This window comes from Sciurus carolinensis, chromosome 3 (genome assembly GCF_902686445.1).
Source record: "Sciurus carolinensis chromosome 3, mSciCar1.2, whole genome shotgun sequence".
Classification (NCBI taxonomy): Eukaryota; Metazoa; Chordata; class Mammalia; order Rodentia; family Sciuridae; genus Sciurus; species Sciurus carolinensis.
In genome coordinates, this window is record NC_062215.1 from 73,376,740 (window position 1) to 73,398,806 (window position 22,067).

General features: G+C 36.5%; 1 pseudogene; it reads right to left on the reverse strand.

The window, feature by feature from the left end:
- Positions 1-255: 255 nt before the first annotated feature.
- Positions 256-971, reverse strand: LOC124979438 (40S ribosomal protein S2-like; annotated as a pseudogene).
- Between the last annotated feature and the right edge of the window lie 21,096 nt (positions 972-22,067).

Sequence of the window (22,067 nt, forward strand, 5' to 3'; positions counted from 1 at the left end):
TTCTGACATGCTTCATTTTAGTCAATGGGGAATGACTTTGATTAGTGTAGTGTTTCCTATCTTATAGGCTTTAGTTGCATCTTAGTAATTCATTGGCATTCTTTTAAAATAAAAAAGGTACTTAATCTTTTAATCTGAGGCAAATGTCTATCTCCATTTATGCAGGTATATACTACAGTGTTTTTTTTTTTTTTTTTTTTTTTTTTTTTTTTTTTACTAGTTTCATTCACTTTATTTATTTTTGTATAAAAACCCCTATGTTGTAGCCACAGCTGGAGCCTGGGTCCTCTGTACAGACTCTGGTGTGGATTTTCACAGGATGGTCAGTGAGTTCCTGACAGGGAGACTTGATGAACACAGTCTCTTTCCAGAGATCAGGGTCATACAGCTGTATGTCATGGAGATGGCCTCGGTGGTGTTCTTGGGGAAATTGCCAAGGTGGAGAAAGCCCCTGGCAGAGGTGTAGCAGTCATCAGGGCCAGCCATCAGCAGCAGCTTTTTAGGCACAGGAACTGGCCAATGCCAGTACCTCTGGGGCAGGAATGAGCCACACCAGTGCAGAACCGCAATATCCTGTCACCTTGTAAGGGACAGTGTGGGGCTTGCCAATCTTGATCCCCCAGTAGCCTCTCTGCACAAGAACAATAGAGTTTGGTCCCTCAGATAGCAGTGGCTACCTGCTTGGAGCACTTTACTCCCAGTCCAACATGACCATTATAATCTCCAATAGCAACAAATGCCTTGATGGGCAAAAAGAAGAGATAGATCTCCTCCAGGGACCTGATCTTCATGTCCTTCATCAGGAGGCCCAACTTGGTGACTGGGATGCACTCCTCATCTTCAGCCTTGCCTCCATGAGCCCTGTGACCACAGGCCTGGCCCAGATCACAACCTTGGTGACCTCTCCTGCTACCCATTCTGAGAACCCGGGACCTCTGGGACCTCCCACTGCAACCAATGTCATCTGCCATTTGATGTTTTCCCAGAGAAGAAGCACGATTTTGGTTTTTGGTGTAAAAATCTTAAATATTAGGCTATCTTCACAAACTCTGATTTCCCTTAGTTGTTTTCTATGAGGCCTGTATTTTCAAAGATTAGAATGTTTAAAGCTTTATTCATTTCTGTTTTAATTCCCCCCAGGAACATTCTAGAATGCAATTGTGTCTGATCTCTTCTTGGCTGACACTTGTCTTTTTTGCTTAACATTTTGGACTTTTCTTATCTGCTGATGGCCTCAGCCCATTTTTTTCTTTGACCTTTTGGGTACTATGGTTTGGTTGTGTCCCCCAAATTTGTGGGTTGAAATCTCCATCCCCAATACAGCATGTTGGGAGAAGAGGCCTAATGAAGAGATGATTGGGTTACAAGGGGAAAATCCTTATGAATAGATTAGTGTCATTTTTGGGGAATGGATTCATTATCCTAAGAGTAAGTCATTACAAAACACAGTCCACTCCTGATACCTTCTTACTTGTGTGTACTTACATGATCTTTCCTCCTCTGCCAAGTTATAGTACATCACAAATGTCCTCAACAATATAATGCTTTGCCCTTTGACATCTCAGTCTCTAGACCATGAGCTACATAAATCTATTTTCTTTATAAATTACCTAGTCTGTGGCATTCTGTTAGAGTTGCAGAATATGGATGTGGACAATAAATATAACACTGTGATTATTTATTACTACTGTATTAAAATAATAGTAAAAGAGTAAAGCAGGTGTGTAAAGTCAGTTGAACACTGTGCTCTGCAGGTCTCTTCTCCTATCTGAGGAATTCCTCAGCTGTTCTGTGAATATGCAAAAGAGGCAGTAAAATTGGAGAGAGGAAGAGTAGGGATATAGATGTGCTTGTTTAGGAGTAAAACACAGCAGCCATGGAGTGCACATGAGAAGGGAAACAGGTTTGCAAGGTGATGCCCTGGGACTTTGAAACTATCTCCTATCCTTACTTCTTTGTCTTTACAATGAAGTGATATCCTGATGTTCTGACCTTTGTCCTAGGCTCACCTTCACGTCTTATGACTTATCCTGATTATGTGTATTTTCCACACATTCCATTCTTACAGCACCATTACCCTTTTCAGTTGTTCTCTTCTGTCTTGGCCTTGGTGTCACCGCCTTGGCTTGGGCGAAGACTTGAGCATTCTTTGGGACACTTAAAATAGCTATTCCTCCTAACAAAAACTATGATTTTGAATTCCTTCCCCAAACACCAACCTACCTCCTTATCACCAAGAGCTATAGATTCTGATATTGGATCCATGACCCTAATTACTGGAACCTTCCCATCTGTCACTGAAAAGTTGTAATATCAGTGCATTTAGAAATTTACACTTCGAATCCAACTCTTTAATAAATCCCATGTACCCCATGAGGACTGTGTCCACTTTCTCTTTCCTTTATGTGATGTGTTCACCACAAGTGCCTTAGATAAGTGCTTACACTTACCTAATGTGATTTCTGTTGCACAACTTTGTACCACTTCTCTCTTTTGCCTATTATTGTTTTTCAATCTTCATATCTTCGTGTTTTCATTTTCTTGACTTTCCCCCAGAGGCAACCTCTAGATTTCAATCTCTATGGGCATGCTCTGCTGGTAGTTACCAATGCATTATCCTCTTCTGAGCATCACCCACTCAGGCAGTAAAAAGGAACATTCATGGTAAAAAGAAAATGACTTTAGTAAGATTTCAGGCAGTTCTTTGAGGATGGAGAATTTAACCAGCACATCCACCTGGGCTATTTTATCAGTTTTTTGTGGATTTTTAATTGTTAAAATGATCTTCACTTGTCTCTTTGTCTTCCACATATTCCTGCTAATCCATAGCCAAACTGATGCCAGATTTATTATTGAAAAACAGCAAACCAATTATATTTTGCCTGCTTCCATATCACAAACTCATCCAAAAATATAACATAGGATTAAAAGATAATTTTGCATGAAAAAGTGGAGGAGAGTCTCTCCAGGTTTTGAAAAAAAATGAAGTTAGTTGACAAGCTTAGCAAGGCTGCCTTGTAAGAGAGTGGGAATGGGTGAGGTGAGGGCACTGATACGCTGAGGAGTGTAGGAGGGTATAAGTTAGCCAGTGATATGACAAAATAGTATGAGGTATTATCTGCTTCCTCCCTCTGTTCAGGGTATTTCATAAAGTTAGGAACCTGAGCAGGTTCTGACTAGGGTTTGCTGCTCTAGAAAACAAAGAATAGAAAAATCTTTGTGTCTGTCTGCAAAAGGGTGCATGGATTCAGGAGCAGAAACTAAGCATGGAATGTGTTCATGTAACATTGGTAGGGAAACTGTGCTTATCCAGGAATTGGAACTTAAGAGTTAGGACAATATATCCCACATTATTAAGAGCATGGGAGCCCCATATCACTCATGTATTGTCTTATATGTTCTTTACTTAACTTACAAATCCTGTTTGTATTACCTCTGTGCAGTTGGGGAAAAAAAGTAGATACTGAAGTGCAAAGAACTGGCCTCAAATATAGTTCCCCTCTCCAGTTGTAAGACTAACCAAATCATGTCATGTTTCCAGACTGCAATTTGCTCATCTATAAAGATGTTAATGCCTACCACCAGGTTGACTGTAGGGGGTTACATGACATAATCTTAAAACCCTGATAGAATTGTACATAATTCAGAGTTATTTTGTCTTCCACCAACTTTACCCAACTGGTGTTTTCAAAATGATTAAGAATCTCCCCATTTTCCAAGAAAAAGATTTCTTGGGCTGGGGAGATAGCTCAGTTGGTAGAGTGCTTGCCTGGCAAGCACAAGGCCCTGGGTTCAATCCCCCGCAAAAAAAAAAAAAAAAAAAATTCTTTCATAGAAAATTATGCTCACAAGGGAGCCCTTCCTTAAGACAGTCTATATTCCTGTGGTTTTCACTCACTAGTTCCATGGCAGATTCTAGAATAATCAAAAAGAGACCAAGTCATCAAAGTCAGGTCCTTGAATTTGGTCACCCAATATGTAGTCCAGAGGTGTTTTAGTCAGTTTTTTCACTGCCACAACTAAAAGACATGACCAGAACAATTGTAGAGGAAGAAAAGTTTGGACAAGGTTTCAGGGGTCTCAATCCAAAAATGGCTGGTTCCATTCCTCAGGACTTGAGGTGAGGCAAAATATCATGGTGGAAGAGTATGGTAAAAGTAAGCAGCTCACAGGATGATCAGGAAGCAGAGAGAGACTTCACTCACCAGATACAAAATTCATATCACAAAGGCACACCCCCAAAGACCTACCTCCTCCAGCCATACACTATCTGCCTTCAGTTACTATTCAGCTAATCCAATCAGAGGATCAATTCACTGATTGGATTAAAACTGCCATAACCTAATCATTTCTCCTCTGTACCTTCTTGCATTGTCTCACACATGAGCTTTGGGAGACACCTGAAATCTAAACCATAAAAAGAAGACACATTGTACAAAACTGGGGTACATCATTTCATTTCTATGGTTGTGCACGATGTAGATTGATACCATTTGTGTAATCATACATGTACATAGGGTAATGATGTCTGTATCATTTCACCATTTTCATGTACCCCATTTGTGTACAATGAATCAAAAATAAAAATAATTAAATAAAGAAGACACATGAAACTTGAATCTCCCACAGATTTTTATTCTCTTGGAGACCATATCACCTCTTAGAATTTGTCCTAGGTATGCAAACTCTTCCTCTTTGATGTCTTTTGAAAAACAGAATAGCAATAAGTGTGTAATTAGATCCTACAGTTACAGAGGACTTTTGATTGCCTTTTATAATAAAAGACAGACTGCCCACAATGGGCCACATGAACAATTTCATAGCTTCTTTGAAGCAATTAGAACAGACTTGTCTCCTGCAACCTTTTGGGAAGCTCTATAAGGCTTCTCTCAAACCTTGAAGACAGGTCAATGCAGGCTTTAATCTACTTCCCTTTGTTTGAGCTGGGGTGACTATCTTCTCTTTGCTGAGCATAGCTATGAGGCAGCCATATTGACAGTTGGCATCTCAGGATGGGTGTGTTTTAAAAAGTGTCTTAAGTCTGTGCTTTCAAGATAACTCTGTGAATTTTGAGGGAAAACTTGCATTACAGAGTAATTTTACACTTGCCATGCTTAATAATCTTTAATAGTGCACAATCACATTTGTTCTTACTTTCATATCAGCAAACTATGGGGAATACTAAGTAGTTAGACTTACCATTATTATTGCAATCCATCTGATTCTTTTTCTTGTAAATGAATCTTTAATTAGTTAAGTTGCCACTGTGCTCATGCTTGCACAGTGCAGCTCTTCAATACAAAGTTCCTGAAATTTAAAATGAACAATAATCTCTGACTTTCTCTTGTCTCTCTGTGGTATAATACAGGTGTACCTTACTTGCTGTCAAGATTACTTTGGAGTATGATGATCTGCAAGAGTCAAGCATTTAACTTTCTAAATATTAAACCAGCAAATACCAAGGAATATTTGTGAATGAACTATTGTGGAGCACATTGATTTTAATGGCAACAAATTCTGAGACATCGTTCCGATCAGTACTTCAAGGTACAAAATCCTTATCAAATCTCTATGCATAGGAGGCCTATAAGTAGACATAAATGAACTCAGAGTGGCTGTAAATTAGAATATATTTACATAATTCTCCATGGGGGCAAAATCCTAGGACCAGGCATTAATTCACTCACTATAGGCAAAAGATAATTTATCCATTCATATAGTAGGATGAACAAGAAAAATGCATGACTTAGAAATCTGCTGATTTGTCTGAGAAGGACAACCAATCGGATATCCAGAGTTTGTGTGAGTGAACTGTAGGAGAGGAACAGAACACCCACCAGAATCAGGACAGAATTGAGGTTTGCACCTTAGTCCTCCACAAGTCTCAGGGTCTCTCTTCCTTCTTGAGGAGAGAAAAAGGATAGAGATTATGATGATGATGATGATAGTCAAGCAGTAATACTTATAATGTCTTTAAAGAATAAATATTAATAAGGATACTTTTAATGTTATTGAGCATTAGAGATAAATAATTAAATTTCCTAAGATGTGATCTAATCAGAAGAGGATCTTAAGATTAAAATTCAGGCAAACTTATGGCTGACTTCAGGAATGAGTTTCATCAAGACCTGTTATCTAGGCCAGAGAATAAGTCTGAATGTCAGACTCTTCAAACCAAGAAGGGTGGCATTGCACATGGTAGGTCAAGATTCTCAAAACCAATATTTATGTGTCAGATTGTAAAGTCAGCAGAGAGGAATATGTATACAACTTGACTCTGCTCTAGTACATCAGAAACTAATGGTAAGGTACACAAATGTACACATAGGTGACAACCATGAGACATTAAATCTAAGGCTTTGAATTCTTAAACTTTTCATACTGTATATATCCTTTTATTTTGTTTGGAATAAATTTTTAAGTAAGGAAAAGGAGTAGACAATGATGATATATGTGTGGACACCTGAGGTATTCTGATATACATATATACATATGTATATAAATATATCCATATTTACATCATTATTTATCTCCATCTCCATGCTTTTCCCAGTGGAAGTGAATAAAACTTTCCTTATATAACCTTTTAATATGAAGATAGTAAATAAAATATTGACTAAGTACATATCTGCTATAAAGTTAGTGAATTAAACATATGACTTGAGCTGACAATTTAAGTGATTTAAATGTAAACTCAGGGAGGCATCATGTATTCATTCATTCATTCAAGACATGTTGAGAGACTGCCAGGTCGTTTAAGTGTGGCGATCCAAGGCATTTCCAGGTAATGTTGGAAGCCTAGAGGAGTATTGCTTCCATAAAATATATACTGCAGAGTGGAGAAGTGCAATCCTGGTCCACAGGCCTTGAAAACTACATGGTGCCTGCTTCTTGCATGATCGTGCTTACTACTTATTGCAAAAGACCTCCACACAAAAAGACCCCTATCCTCCTCTGCAAATTTGTTTGTAGCTTGATTTACCCTTCTCTTGAATGGACAGACAAGTTGGAGTACCAGTGCTTTGTCCACTAGGAAACCTCTCATAATATACAATCGGAAAATGAAGTGATCTACAGATGTGTTTCTCTTCCAACTGGTGTGATAACTAGTAGGCCTCAGTTGAATGCTAAGATCTGAATGGGAACAAAGCAGGGTGTAAGAAACAACCAAGCACAGCATGGGCCTGCTGTGGAGAGCACAGGGGATGAGAAATAGGAGGAAAAGTTTCTGTGCACTTGTGTGGGCAAGCACCCATTTCAGAAAAGTCATGTAGCCAGTAACGCCCAGAGTAAAGCTCCCTACAGTGCTAAATACTTAATACCTCTAAAGTAGGGTTAATGACTGAAATACATAATACAATTCTCTATATCTACAAGAGAAGCTAGAAATCCTAGCCTAAGAAAGATTAAAAAAAATATATTTTGAATAGTTATCCCAAAACAGGGAAAATTCAAATAAATAGCAGTCATATGAACCATTTTTCTTTTCTAGCTCCTTCCATTCTTTTTCCTTTCTTCCTTCTTTCCTTCCTTCCTTCTTCCTTTCCTGTATCTTGGTATGTCTTACTTGTTCTTTTTTTTTTTTTTTTAATTCACTAAGAATGAGAAAAAAGTGTACTACTACAATGAAATTCCACATGAATATCATAAGATAGAACTTGTAGAAAGATCAGTAAGACCATTAAGGTCAGGATCTGTGAAGGTGGGTCATGAGAATGTTCTTGCAGTGCTGGTGGGAGAGAAATTTGGTATAGCCATTCTAGAGCACATCTTATTAATTATGTTCATAATCTACAGCCCAGCAATTCTGTTTCTGAAAATATATTTCAATTATATACAAGAAGTCTATGTGGGGAAACTGAACAAATGTTCTTATTAAAGCATGTTTGTGCCTGTAGAGTGTTGATGGAAAACTGGAGATTGGATCATTCATTTGAGGTACTTACAAGGAATATTGTGAAATATCATATAGCATTTATAAGCAATGATCTAATATATGTGTGACAAATTAAATACCACAATGAATAAAAAAAGTGAAGAAACCAAGATGTCCTATAGTCAATGTCATTGAAATAATCTAAAAATGAATACACAAAGCAACACTAGTTATTTTATAATTTATGTGTTCATAGACAAGTTAAGCACAACAACTACAGAAGAGATGGTAGAGAAATAGGAATGGAGATCAAGGCAGGGAACAAAAAATTCAGGAAAGTTGGATCTCATTTACAAACATGATTGTGTACCAGGTGCCAAGTAACATGAGCTCAACCTCCTCGTCTGAGACAAAGAAATAGCAGGGATTAAACTCAAAAGAGTGGAAGGCAAATAAACATACCATCAAAGTCTTTAGGACTTTACTACATTTATTTTAAGATACACAGAGAAGTAAGGGACTTCATCTTTTTTGAAAATAAATTCAGTCACTACCCATCAGAGTTTATTAAAGCAGAGTCCACAATCCCCCGCAGCTCTAGTCTCCACAATTTGCTCCATCCATTCAGCAGTTGCTTTGCTCCTTCCCCCAATATGAGCCATTGTGCTGACCCATTACTCTCTGACTCTGTGTCTGCTATATCTGCTGCTGCCCACTATCTCCTTGTCTGTGTGGGATTCAGTTCTCCTGATCTCTCTGGCAGGTCTGACCCATGGCATTGAACTACTGTGTCCATGTTGGGCATTTTTCTCTTGATAAGCAAGCCAGAGATTGCTTGACACATTCAGGGGATACCATTAGGGTAAGAACCACTTCTTGGACCAATCTTTGATGATCATTGTTATTTCTTCTGCCTTCCTAGACCTTGAACTCACTGGGCACACCCCCAAAAACCACCAGCACATCATAGTTTTAGTGTGACTGCTATCATGTGATATGTGACCATCATTGTATAATCTGAGGTCAATGTGGCAAGATGGTGCTGGTGACAGTGGAAATTTTATGTGTAGAACTCACTTTGCCATTCTAAATGACAGTGCTTTTGCAATTATTAAAATATAATTTGGAAGCATGAAAGGATATTATGCTGGTAATTCAGGGTGAAGTGGTTATGGGTAAGAGAAATTTGACAAATGCCTATTGGGTTTCCCTGTGAACTGGAAGGATGTGACTCTGGGTAGGAAGAATAGTTTCACAACCAAGTTCTTCTCTTATGAGTATTGTGCAAACATCAGAAAAATCTGCTCACTCATCATTTTCAACCTCATATAGGTTGGTATTCTTTGCAAAGAATGCACTTTTTTTGCATTATGGAAATATGCAATAGCATATACCAGATATTTACATAAGAGTATTACTTTAATCAAATCTCCAATTTAATTCTTGGAGGCTCCCCCCAGCACCTGGCAGATACATTAATTTAAACTTAGAAGAAAGATCCATATATTGAAGATGCTCAGAGGGGAACTGATCTCCTCTAAAAGGTATCAATTCCACTATCTAAAGTAGTAAAAATGTGTGGAGATATGTAATCACAGCTGTGTTCTTAAGAACAACAGTTATTTTTAGGTGACGTGGAATAGCAGAGACCACATTTGTCTTCCTACATGAATCAACATCAACAAAAACAAAAATTGAATAATTTTTTAAAGCAATGTTTTCAAAACATTTTATAATGAAAGGTACTGATCATGGTCCCATGGTAAGCAAATCGTGTCAGCTTTGTGACTATCCCAGCTTGGTCTTCTGGAAAGTTACTGGACTGTGGCTTAGGAAGTTGAAATCTAGACAGACCAAAAAGTTACACTGGATTGAGGAGACAAAGCTCAGAGTTCAGGAGATCAAACTAGCTGGAGTTTACAGAACAGAGTACCAATGAGGAGAGAGATGACACAAAAGTAGAATCTGTAAAACAGCAGAAAGTCCACTTGAAGTATTTCACAGAGGACTAATTGATGCATATGTATGGAGAAACTATCTAGAATTGGGGAAAAACCAGCAAAGAAAATTAGAAGGATTGGTGCCAGTGCTCACAAAAGTCTGGGAATAGGACATGTTTCCACCAGACAGACTGGAAATGCAAACAATTAAGAAGCAGGGGACACAGAAGCAGAATGGGGACAGAGTACTAGAGGTTAGGCACTCAAAGAGCAGATTAAAGGAGTCACTCACTCATTCTCAAATTCATGTAAGTGACAAGAGACACATAAGAGCAATAAGTGTGTCCTTAAATTATTCATCTTAGTACTGCACTCTTAAAAGCAATATCAAAACAGATCAACCTGTTTCCACATAATTTAACTATGTATCAGTATAAGCTCAAGAATATTTATTAGAAAACAAAAATGTCTAATGGCTGTACAAAAAGGTAAAATCACAATGTCTGATAATGCAATGTTAGAAACAGGAAAATATAATCTACATTGACAAGAGAAACCAATCCTGGGCTGACACAGATGTTAGAATACCAAGGAAGGACATTGACTTGATTATAACTGCATTCCATACTTTCAAGAGTTAAACAGAGACATAGAAGATATAAAAAAACCCAGAGCAGCCATAGAAGCTATAAAAAAATGGAAGCACATGGAGAATAAAGAATTAAGAAATGAAAGTAGCATCAGTGAGCCGCAGAACAAACTCACATAGCCTAATGTACATGTAATTAGAGTCTATGGGGGAAGAAGTGGAAGAAAAAAATTAGAAATAATGGCTGAAAATTTTCCAGATTTGATGAAAATTATAAACCTGAGATTCAATAAACTGAAACGAACTTCAATTACAAGAAATATGAGCAAAACCACACCATGGCACATCATAATCAGACTTCTCAAAAAAAAATACAATGGGGAAATCTCAAAGCAGTAATTGTGGGGTGAGTGGGGCAGGAAGAAAATACTTATTACATACCAATGGGGGAATGGTGTAAATGACAGTGGCCTTCTGTCCAGCAACCATACAAGTTAGAAGGCATTTAAGCAATGCTTTTGTAGTACTAAAAGGGGAAAAAAAAATCCTGTAAGCGAGAGTTCTATACAAAGAAGGCTGCTCGAAACAAAGTATAATAAGCTTTTTCAGACATACAGGAGTTGGAAAACTTATTAGACTTATACTACACGAAATGTTGGAAAAAGTCTTTTATGCCAAAGATATTCAGCAGTGCTAGCTTTAGGGAACTGCAAATTACAAACACAGAGAGAGATCACTACATAACTATCACAAAAAGTTTGATCACATCAAGTGTTTTCAGGTATGCAGAGCAACTGGAAAATGCCTACACTTCTGGTGGAAAAATAAAATGGAACAACCACATTGGAATGCAAATTGACAGATTCTAATACAAAGAACTACAAAATTACTTAGCCATTCCACTCCAAGATGGATACCCAAGATAAAAGAAACAAAGCATCAGCCATACAGATAGGAGCAAAGTCAAAGGGATGTTATTTTTTTCCAGACAATTTTTTTTAAAACATTTTAAATTAGTTTTTTTTAGTTACACATGACAAAAGAATTTATTTTGACATATTATACATACATGGAGTATAACTTCCAATTTTTTTGGTTTTACATAATATAGAGTTAACATTGGACATGTATACATACATGAATATATGTATACAAACATGAATGTTATGTCCAATTCATTCTACTGTCTTTCCCATTCCCATCCCCCCACCCTTCTCACCAATCCCCCCATCAAATTCAGTGAAACTCCATTCCTCCATCCACCCTACCTATTATGACACAGTATCTGCATATCAGAGAGAATATTTGGCCTTCGTGTTTGGATTGGCTTATTTTGCTTAGCATGATAATCTCCATTTCCACTCACTTACCTGCAAATGTCATAATTTCATTCTTCTCTATGACTGAGTAATATTCCACTGTGTGTTTATACCACATTTTTAATCCATTCATCTGTTGAAGGGCACCTAAGTTGGTTCCATAGCTTAGCTATTGTGAACTGAGCTGCTATAAACATTGATGCAACCATGTCACTATAGTTTGCTGATTTTAAGTCATTTGGGTATAGGCCAAGGAGTGGGTAAAATGTTGGTTTCATTCCAAGTGATCTGAAGAATCTCCATACTGCTTTCCATAATGGTGGCACCAATTTGCAGTCCCCCAACTTATGAGTATATCCTTTTCTTCACATCCTTGCCAAAATTTATGGTTGCTTGTATTCTTGATATTGCCATTCTGACCGGAGTGAGATGAAATCTCAGTGTAGTCTTTTTAAAAAATTTTTGTATTTTTTAAAATTGTTTTTATTTATACAAGACTGTAGAATGTATTTTGACATATCATATATACATTGAGTATAAATAGCCATTTGTGTGATTGTACATGATTTGGAGTTATACTGGTCACGTATTCAAATATGAACATAGGAAAGTTATGTCTGATTAATTCTACTGTGTTTCCCATTCCGATTCCCCCTCCCTTGCCCCCATTCCCCTTGTCTAATCTGGTGAATCCCACATTCTTCTTCACCCCCACCCCACCTATTGTGAGTCAGCATCCACATATCAGAGACAATATCAGGCCTTTGGTTTTGGGGAATTGGCTTATTTCACTTAGCATGATAGTCTCCAGTTATACCGACTAATCTGCAAATACCATAACTTCATTCATCTTTATGGCCAAGTAATATGCCATTGTGTATATGTATCACATTTTCTTTATCCATTCATTTGTTGAAGGACACCTAGGTTGGTTCCATAGCTTAGCTGTTGTGATTTGAGCTGCTATAAACATTGATGTGGCCATGTCAATATGATTTACTGATTTTAGGTTTTTGAGTATAGACCAAGGAGTTGGATAACTGGGGCAAATGGTGGTTTCATTCCAAATTTTCTGAGGAATCTCCATACTGCTTTCTAGGGTAGTTGCACCAATTTGCAGTCCCACCAGAACATATGAGTGTATTTTTCCTGTACATCCTCGCCAAAATTTATTGTTACATGTATTCTTGATAATTGTCATTCTGACTGGTTTGAGATGAAATCTCAGTGTAGTTTTAATTTGCATTTCTCTAATTGCTAGTGATGGTGAATATTTTTTCATATATTTTTGATTGATTGTATATCTTCTTCTATGAAGTGTCTGTTCAGTTCCTTCTCCCATTTATTGATTGGTTATTTGTTTTTATTGTGTTACATTTCTGAGGTCTTTATATATCCTGGAAATTAATGCTCTATCTGAAGTGCAGGTGGCAAAGATTTTCTCCCATTCTGCAGGATCGCTCTTCACATTCTTGATTGTTTCCTTTGCTGTGAAGAAGCTTTTTAGTTTGATGCCATCACATTTATTGATTCTTGATTTTACTGCTTGCTCTTTAGGTTTGTTGTTGAGGAATTCAGTTCCTAAGCCAACATGATGGAGATTTGGGCCTACATTTTTTTCTACTGGGTGCTGGCTCCCTGGTCTAATTCCTAGGTCTTGATCCACTTTGTGTTGAGTTTTGCTCAGGGTGAGAGATAGGGTTCTACTTTCATTTTGTTACATGTGAATTTCCAGTTTTTGCAGAATACTTTGTTGAGGAAAGCTTCTTTTCTCCAGTGTCTGTTTATAGCCCCTTTGTCTAGTATGAGATAACTGTATTTATGTGGGTTTGTTTCTGTGTCTTCTATTCTGTGCCATTGGTCTTCATGTCTGTTTTGATGCCAATAACGTGCCATTTTTGTTACTATTGCTCTGTAATATAATTTAAGGTCTGGTATTGTGATGCCTCCTGCTTCACTTTTCTTGCTGAAGGTTGCTTTGGTTTTTCTGGACCTCTTTTTTTTTTTTTTTCCAAATGAATTTCATGACTGGTTTTTCTATTTCTAAGAAGAACATCACTGGACCTTTAATATGAATTTCACTAAATCTGTATAAGTACTTTTGGAAGTATGGTCATTTTGACAATATTAATGCTACCTATCCAAGAACATGGGAGGTCTTTCCATCTTGTAAATTTTTCTTCAATTTCTTTCTTTTGTGTTCTGTAGTTTTTATTGTATAGGTTCTTCACCTCTTATTTTAGATTGATACCCAAATATTTTAAGTTTTGGTTGACTATTATGTACAAGATAGTTTCCCTGATTTGACTTTCAGTCGATTCATCACTGATGTATTGAAAGATAATTGATTTCTGGGTAATTATGGATGTACATCATCAAAAGGCTATATAAAGAGAATGTGACACATACATGCAAAAAGAGGAATTCAACAATAAAAATAAATGAACCATTGTCACACTGTACCATGAAGATGAATATCAAAATACTTTTACTAGAGTTTCAAGATGGTGGACTAGAGGGTGACTGCATTTCATGTTGCTACATGACTCAGGATTCAAGAAAAGGAGGTATTGAGAGACTTGGGACCAACTCAGAGCCACCAGGGGAGTCTCTCCCACTGGGTGAGACTCCCTGGACAGGGCAGTAGTCCCTGAATGCAGGAAACTTTGTTGGGAAGAGTTGTCCAACGAGACTCCCCCACTGAAGCTGTGAACCCTGGGAGCATTGTAGAGAAGAGGCCGCTCAACGAGAGGCCTCGGAGCTGAGTGAGGGTCTCAGGACCAGGTGGCAGGACAGGACCACAGGTAGCTTCTTGAGGGGGAACACCCAGCAAAAGATTTCTCCACAGGGCAAGGCTCCCTGGCCTGGGTGGTAGGTCCAGACCCCAGGGAACGTCTCAGAGGATGGCCACTCAGGGAGAGAGTCCCTCACAGGGCCAGGCTCCCTGGCCCAGGAGGTAGGTCTGGACCCCTGGGAAGGTCGCAGAGGAGAGCTGCGACCATCGTTCAACAAGTGGAGGCACCTCTGCCCACTTGCAGGGAATATGTCTCACCTGAAGGCTAACCCCCCTAGAGGGAGAGCTTCCTTGTGGAGCACTAAATTATCAAGTTCCTCCAAGACTTCAGGATACTGAAGGCTAGGAGGCGAGTTATTAGAAATCTACAGGGACACTGTAAGTCAATAGAGGAAATCTGCAATATCTCAGAGTTTCACTACTAGAGTGGTAGACACCTGACCAATATGAGAAAACAAGGGAAGAAAATGTCCCAAACAAACATAGATGCTACATCAACAAAATTCAATGACTGCATGGAAAAAGAAATGTCAGGAAGGGAGTTCAGAATGTACATAACTAAAATGATCAGAGAAGCAATTGAGATGAAAGAGCAAATGCAGGCTTTGAATAATCACACCAATCAACAGTTAGAAGAGCAAATACAGAAAGCAAAAGATCATTTCAATAAAGAGTTAGAGATACTGAAATAAACAAAAACAAACAGAAATCCTTGAAATGAAGGAAACAATAAACCAAATTAAAAACTCCATAGAAAGCATAACCAATAGGATGGAACACCTGGAAGACAGAACCTCAGACATGGAAGACAAAATATTTAATCTTGAAACAAAGTCGACCAAACAGAGAAGATGGTAAGAAATCATGAACAGAATCTACAAGAATTATGGGATATCATGAAAAGCCCAAATTTAAGAATGATTGGGATTGAGGAAGGCTCAGAGAAACAAACCAAAGGAATGAACAATCTATTCAATGAAATAATATCAGAAAATTTCCCAAATCTGAAGAATGAAATGGAAAATCAACTACAAGAGGCTTACAGGACTACAAATATACAAAATTACAACAGAACCACAACAAGGCACATTATAATGAAAATACCTAACATACATAACAAAGGAAGAATTTTAAAGGCTGCGAGAGAAAAGAACCAAATTACATTCAGGGGGAAACCAATACGGATATCAGTAGATTTTTCAATCCAGACCTTAAAAGCTAGAAGGACCTCGAACATTTTCAATCTCTGAAAGAAAACAGATGCCAACCAAGAATCTTATACCCAGCAAACTTACCTTCAGATTTGACAATGAAATAAAATCCTTCCATGATAAACAAGAAGTAAAAGAATTTACAAAAAGAAAGCTGGCACTACAGAACATTCTCAGCAAAATAGTCCATGAGGAAGAGATGAAAAACAACGATGCAAATCAGCAAAGGTAGGAACTACCCTAAAGGAATAGCCAAATAAAGGTGAAACCAAGTCGTATCAAAAAACAAAAACGGTAATAACCCTGAATGTGAATGGCCTGAACTCATCAATCAAAAGACATAGACTGGCAGATTGGATTAAAATGAAAAATCCAACAATATGCTGCCTGCAAGAGACTCATCTCATAGAAAGAGATACCCACAGTCTAAGGGTGAAAGGATGGGAAAAAACACACCATGCACATGGACTCAGCAAAAAAGCCAGAGTATCCATTCTCATATCAGATAATGTGGACTTCAAGCCAATGTTAGTCAGAAGGATAAAGAAGGACATTTCATACTGCTTAAGGAAAGCCTAAATGAGCAAGACATAACAATCATAAATATCTATGCCCCCAAAAGCGTCCCATCCACGTAAGTCAAACAAATCCTTCTCAATTCCAGAAATCAAATAGACCACAACGCAATAATACTAGGTGATTTTAACACAACTCTGACCCCACTGGACAGATCTTCCAAACAAAAATTGAATAAAGAAATCATAGATCTCAATAACACAATCAATAATTTAGACTTAACAGACATTTATAGAATATATCATCCAACGAAGAACGAATACACTTTCTTCTCAGCAGCACATGGATCCTTCTCTAAAATAGACCATATTTTATGCCACAAAGCTACTGTTAGCAAATACAAGAAGATAGAGATACTACCTTGTATTCTATCACATCATAATGGATTGAAATTAGAAATAAATGACAGAATATGAAAGCGGTACTAAGAGGAAAATTCATTGCATGGAGCGCATTCCAGAAAAGAATGAAAAGTCAACAACTAAATGACCTAACATTACAGCTCAAAGCCCTAGAAAAAGAAGAACAGAATAACAGCAAAAGTAGTAGAAGACAGGAAATAATTAAAATCAGAGCTGAATTCAGTGAAATTGAAACAAAAGAAACTATTCAAAAAATTGACAAAACAAAAAGTTGGTTCTTTGAGAAAGTAAACAAAATAGACAAACCTTAGCCACACTAACAAAGAGAAGGAGAGAGAAGACTCAAATTACTAAACATGCAATTTTTGCTTTGGTTAAATTATAAACATATCAGTCAAATATTAGAAAATAGCTGGTAATGATAAAAATCTTAAATATGTTACCTTTTGATTAGTGATTTAGGGAAATGTAACCACATAATCTTATGTCTGCTTATTTAGGGGGCAGGTTAAGATAAGATTACCCCTGCTTGATGTGGGTGAAGGCCGAGATCTAAAATGACTTGTCTAGGGTGTTATGGCTAACTAGAAAATTTGTACTAGAACCTGCATCTTACTATTTTAAGTTAGTTTTATGTTCAGATTGATACTGGAGAAATTATGAACATCTTAATTTTAGCACTAATTAATTGAAAATGTGTGTGAAAAAAAATTCAGTGAACTGCTCCTTAATTTCCACAATACCTATTAAATTTATAAATAACTATTTCAAAAATTTAATTCAGAAAAAAAAAGAAAGAAATGACAATAAAAAAATAGAAACTACTCCAACACCTGGAGATTAAATACTATGTTATTGAATGATGAATGGATAACAGAAGACATCAGAGGGGAAATACAAAAATTCTTAGAGGTAAAGGAGAACAAAGATACATCATATCAAAATCTCTGGGATACTATGAAAGCAGTTCTTAGAGGAAAATTTATTTCATGAAGTGCATTCAATAAAAGAAGAAAAAATCATCAAATAAATGACCTTACACTATAGGTCAAAGCCCTAAAAATAGAACAGAGCAACACCAAAAGTAGTAGCAGACAGGAAATAGTTAAAATCAGAGGTGAAATTGATGAAATTGAAACAAAAGAAACAATTGAAAAAATTGACAAAATAAAAACTTGGTTCTTTTTTTTATTTCTGTATCCATATTTATTTATTTTTTTAAATTATTTTATTGTAAACAAATGGGATACATGTTGTTTCTCTGTACATGGCATAAAGGCATACCATTTGTGTAATCATAAATTTACATAGAGTAATGCTGTTTGATTCATTTAGTTATTTTTTCCCCTTCCCCCCCACCCCTCCCACCCCTCTTTTCCCTCTATACAGTCCTTCCTTCCTCCATTCTTGCCCCGCTCCCTTACCCTAACTCTAACTCATTTCAGATAATGTGGACTTCAAGCAAAAACTTGGTTCTTTGAAAAAATAAACAAAATTGATAAACCCTTAGCCACAATAACTAAGAAAAGGAGAAAGAAAACTCAAATTACTAAAATTCAGAATGAACAAGGAAATATCACGACAGACATGATTGAAATACAAAACATAATTAGAAGCTATTTTGAAAATCTATACTCCAACAAAATAGAAAATCTCTAAGACATCAACAGGATTCTAGAGACATATGAATTACCTAATCTGAACGAGAAGGACATACACAATTTACATAGATCAATTTCAAGTAATGAAATAGAAGAAACCATCAAAAGCCTACCAACAAAGAAAAGGACTGGACCAGATGGGTTCTCAGCCATGTTCTACAAAACCTTTAAAGAAGAGCTCATTCCAATACTCCTCAAAGTATTCCATGAAATAGAAGAGGAGGAAACCCTTCCAAATTCATTCTATGAAGCCGATATCACCCTGATACCTAAACCAGACAGAGACACATCGAGAAAGAAAATTTCAGACCAATATCCTTAATGAACATCGACGCAAAAATTCTCAACAAAATTATAGTAAATTGCATACAAAAATATATTAAAAAAATAGTGCACCACAATGAAGTGGGTTTTATCCCATGGATGCAAGGTTGGTTCAACATTTGGAAATCAATGAATGTAATTCACCATATCAACAGACTTAAAGTCAATAATAACATGATTATTTCAAGAGATGCAGAAAAAGCATTTGATAAAATACAGTATCCCTTCATGCTCAAAACACTAGAAAAAAAATAGGGATAGTGGGAACATTCCTTAACATTGTAAAGGTTATCTATGCTAAGCCCATGGCCAATATCATTCTCTATGGTGAAAAACTGAAAGAATACCCCCTAAAAACTGGAACGAGGCAGGGATGCCCTCTTTCACCACTTTTATTCAACACTGTCCTTGAAACTCTAGCCAGAGCAATTAGACAGACGAAAGAAATTAAAGGGATAAGAATAGGAAAAGAAGAACCTGAACTATCCCTATTTGCTGATGACATGATTATATACTTAGAGGAACCAGGAAATTCTTAGAGGAACCAGGAAATTCAGAAAACTTTTAGAACTCATAAGTGAATTCAGTAAATTAGCAGGACATAAGATCAATGCTCATAAATCTAATGCATTTTTATTCATAAGTGATGAATCCCTTGAAAGAGAAGTTAGGGAAACTACCCCATTTCATAATAGCCTCGAAAAAAATAAAATACTTGGGAATCAATCTAACAAAAGAGGTGAGAGACCTCTTCAATGAGAACTACAGAACACTAAAGGAAGAAATTAAAGAAAACCTTAGAAGATGGAAAGATCTCCCATGCTCTTGGATAGGCAGAATTAATATTGTCAAAATGGCCATACTACCTAAAGTGCTATACAGATTCAATGCAATTCCAATTAAAATCCCAACCTAGTAGAAATAGAGCAAGCAACCATGAAATTCATTTGGAATAATAAGAGACTCAGAATAGCTAAAGCAATCCTTAGCAGAAAGAGTGAAGCAGGGGGTATCACAATACCAGAACTTCAACTATACTATAGAGCAATAGTAACAAAAACGGTGTGGTATTGGCACCAAAATAGACAGGTAGATCAATGGTACAGAATAGAGACACAGAGACAAACCCACGTAAGTACAGTTTTCTCACACTGGACAAGGTGCTAAAAACATAAGTGGAGAAAAGATACCTGTTCAACAAATGGTGCTGGGAAAACTGGAAATCCATATGCAGCAGAATGAAACTAAACACCTATCTTTCACCCTGCACAAAAATCAACTCAAAATAGATCAAAGACCTTGGAATCAGACCAGAGACCCTTCATCTTATAGAAGAAAAAGTAGGTCCAAATCTTCAACATGTTGACTTAGGATCACACTTCCTTAACAGGACCCCCATTGCACAAGAAATAAAAGCAAGAATCAATAACTGGGATAGATTCAAACTAACAAGCTTTCTCTCAGCAAAGGAAACTATCGCAATGTGAAGAGAGGGTCTACAGAGTGGGAGAAAACCTTTGCCACTCATACTTCAGATAAAGCACTAATTTCCAGAATATATAAAGAATTCAAAAAACTCTACACCAAGAATACAAATAACCCAATCAAATGATTACGCCTTTACACAAATGATACCCATTTACTCCAGGTACAAACAGAGAAAGAAGATGTACCCCATTTGTTTACGTAAAAAAAAGAAATAGTATTTAAAAAATTCACCATTATCACTCTTCAAAAGCAAACTAAGAAATAAATGCCTGTGAAATATTAATAAATATGAATTAGGATGAAGAAATAATTTTATTTAGTGAAAGATGCCAGACAAAAGTGAACATGTAATATACTATTACATTTTTATAAAATGCTACGAAACAAAATTATGTTCTTAGTTACAGAAAAGAGATCGGTGGTTGCCTAGGGAGGAGCAAACTGAGTAAGGTTTTAGGAATTATAAGGTCATGAGGCAACTTTAAGAGTAATGGATATATTCACTGTCTGAAGTGGATAACACTTTCATATATATATACATATCTAGCACACTTTAAAATTATGTATTTCATTATATGTTAATTATATATCAAGAAAAATGTTAAAAACATTCCTTGTAATTATGTGGTAGTTAAGAGCAATTTTAATGCTAAACAGCAGCATTAAATGTCATGTGGCATGCTCTGATTCACATATTCAAGTGGCAGGCAATAATTAAGTATAAGACTTTAGAATTAAATTTATTCACCTCAAATAATGTTCATAATTTGTTAAGATAAAAAGCAAATTGATAAATTTAATTCCACTAGAAACAAAATAATATTATTTATGCAATGAAATAAATTGAGAAATTAAGCTCCCAAAATACTTATTTTTGAGTGTAAGAATCATAAGTAATACTTATTTTTTAACAATTTATTTTCTCATTTTGCTAAGGTGAGCAATTGATAAAATATTTTCATGAAACATTCTTTTATTCAAACATACTATTTCTAAATAAGAATATCAGATATGTATCATAATATATAAAGAAGAAATTAGGGTGGGATATATGTCTCAGTGGTGGAGCACTTAGATAGCATGTGCACAGCCCTGGGTTCTTTTCTCAGCACTGCAATAAAATAACATAAAAATTAAAAAATAAAGTTTCCATCCAAGGAAATAATAATAATAAAAAAATAAAGTTCTTAGTGTTCAGAAATTTTAAAAAGAAAGGCCATAGCAGATGCAAATATAGAAACTGACTGCTGAAATTCAAAAATATTTTAATTGCCCCTGTAGACAAACTTAATTTTTCTATCTCAGATGTAAAAATTAAACACTATAGTAACAAATTACTTGTTTAGTGTGACACTCTTACTAAGCATCTCTGTCATTAGTTTTCCATTATGCTAATAAAATACCTGAGTTAACTAAATTAAAAAAAAAAAAAGGACAAGTGATTTTGACTCACAGTTCTGAAGGTCTCAGTCAATGGTCAGTAGGCCCACAGCTTCTCGGCCTGTAGTGAGGTAGCACATCATGGTGGGAGTACATGGTGAGGAAGCCCATGAATCCTGGTCAGAAAGTGAAAGAGAGAAAGACCAGAGATGAAAGTCCCAACATTTACTACAAGAGCATGCCCTGAATGGCCTAACTTCCTCTGACTAGGCTCTACCTCTTAAAGGTTTCACTACCTCCCTGCAACACCAAATTGGAGACTTAGCCTTTAACACATGAAACTCTGGCAGACATTTCAGATCCAGATCCAGACTCTACCAATATCACTGAAGAGATCAGGTTGACAGAATTCAGTCCCTTGAGTTTGAGTAAAGATAACAAAAAAGTCCAGTGCAAGCTAGGTTTTTGGTTCTCACACCAGTCTTTAGATTTTCTTTAGCAATCTGTCATGTGTTTGATAACTTAAAAAAAAAAAAAAAAGATCAAT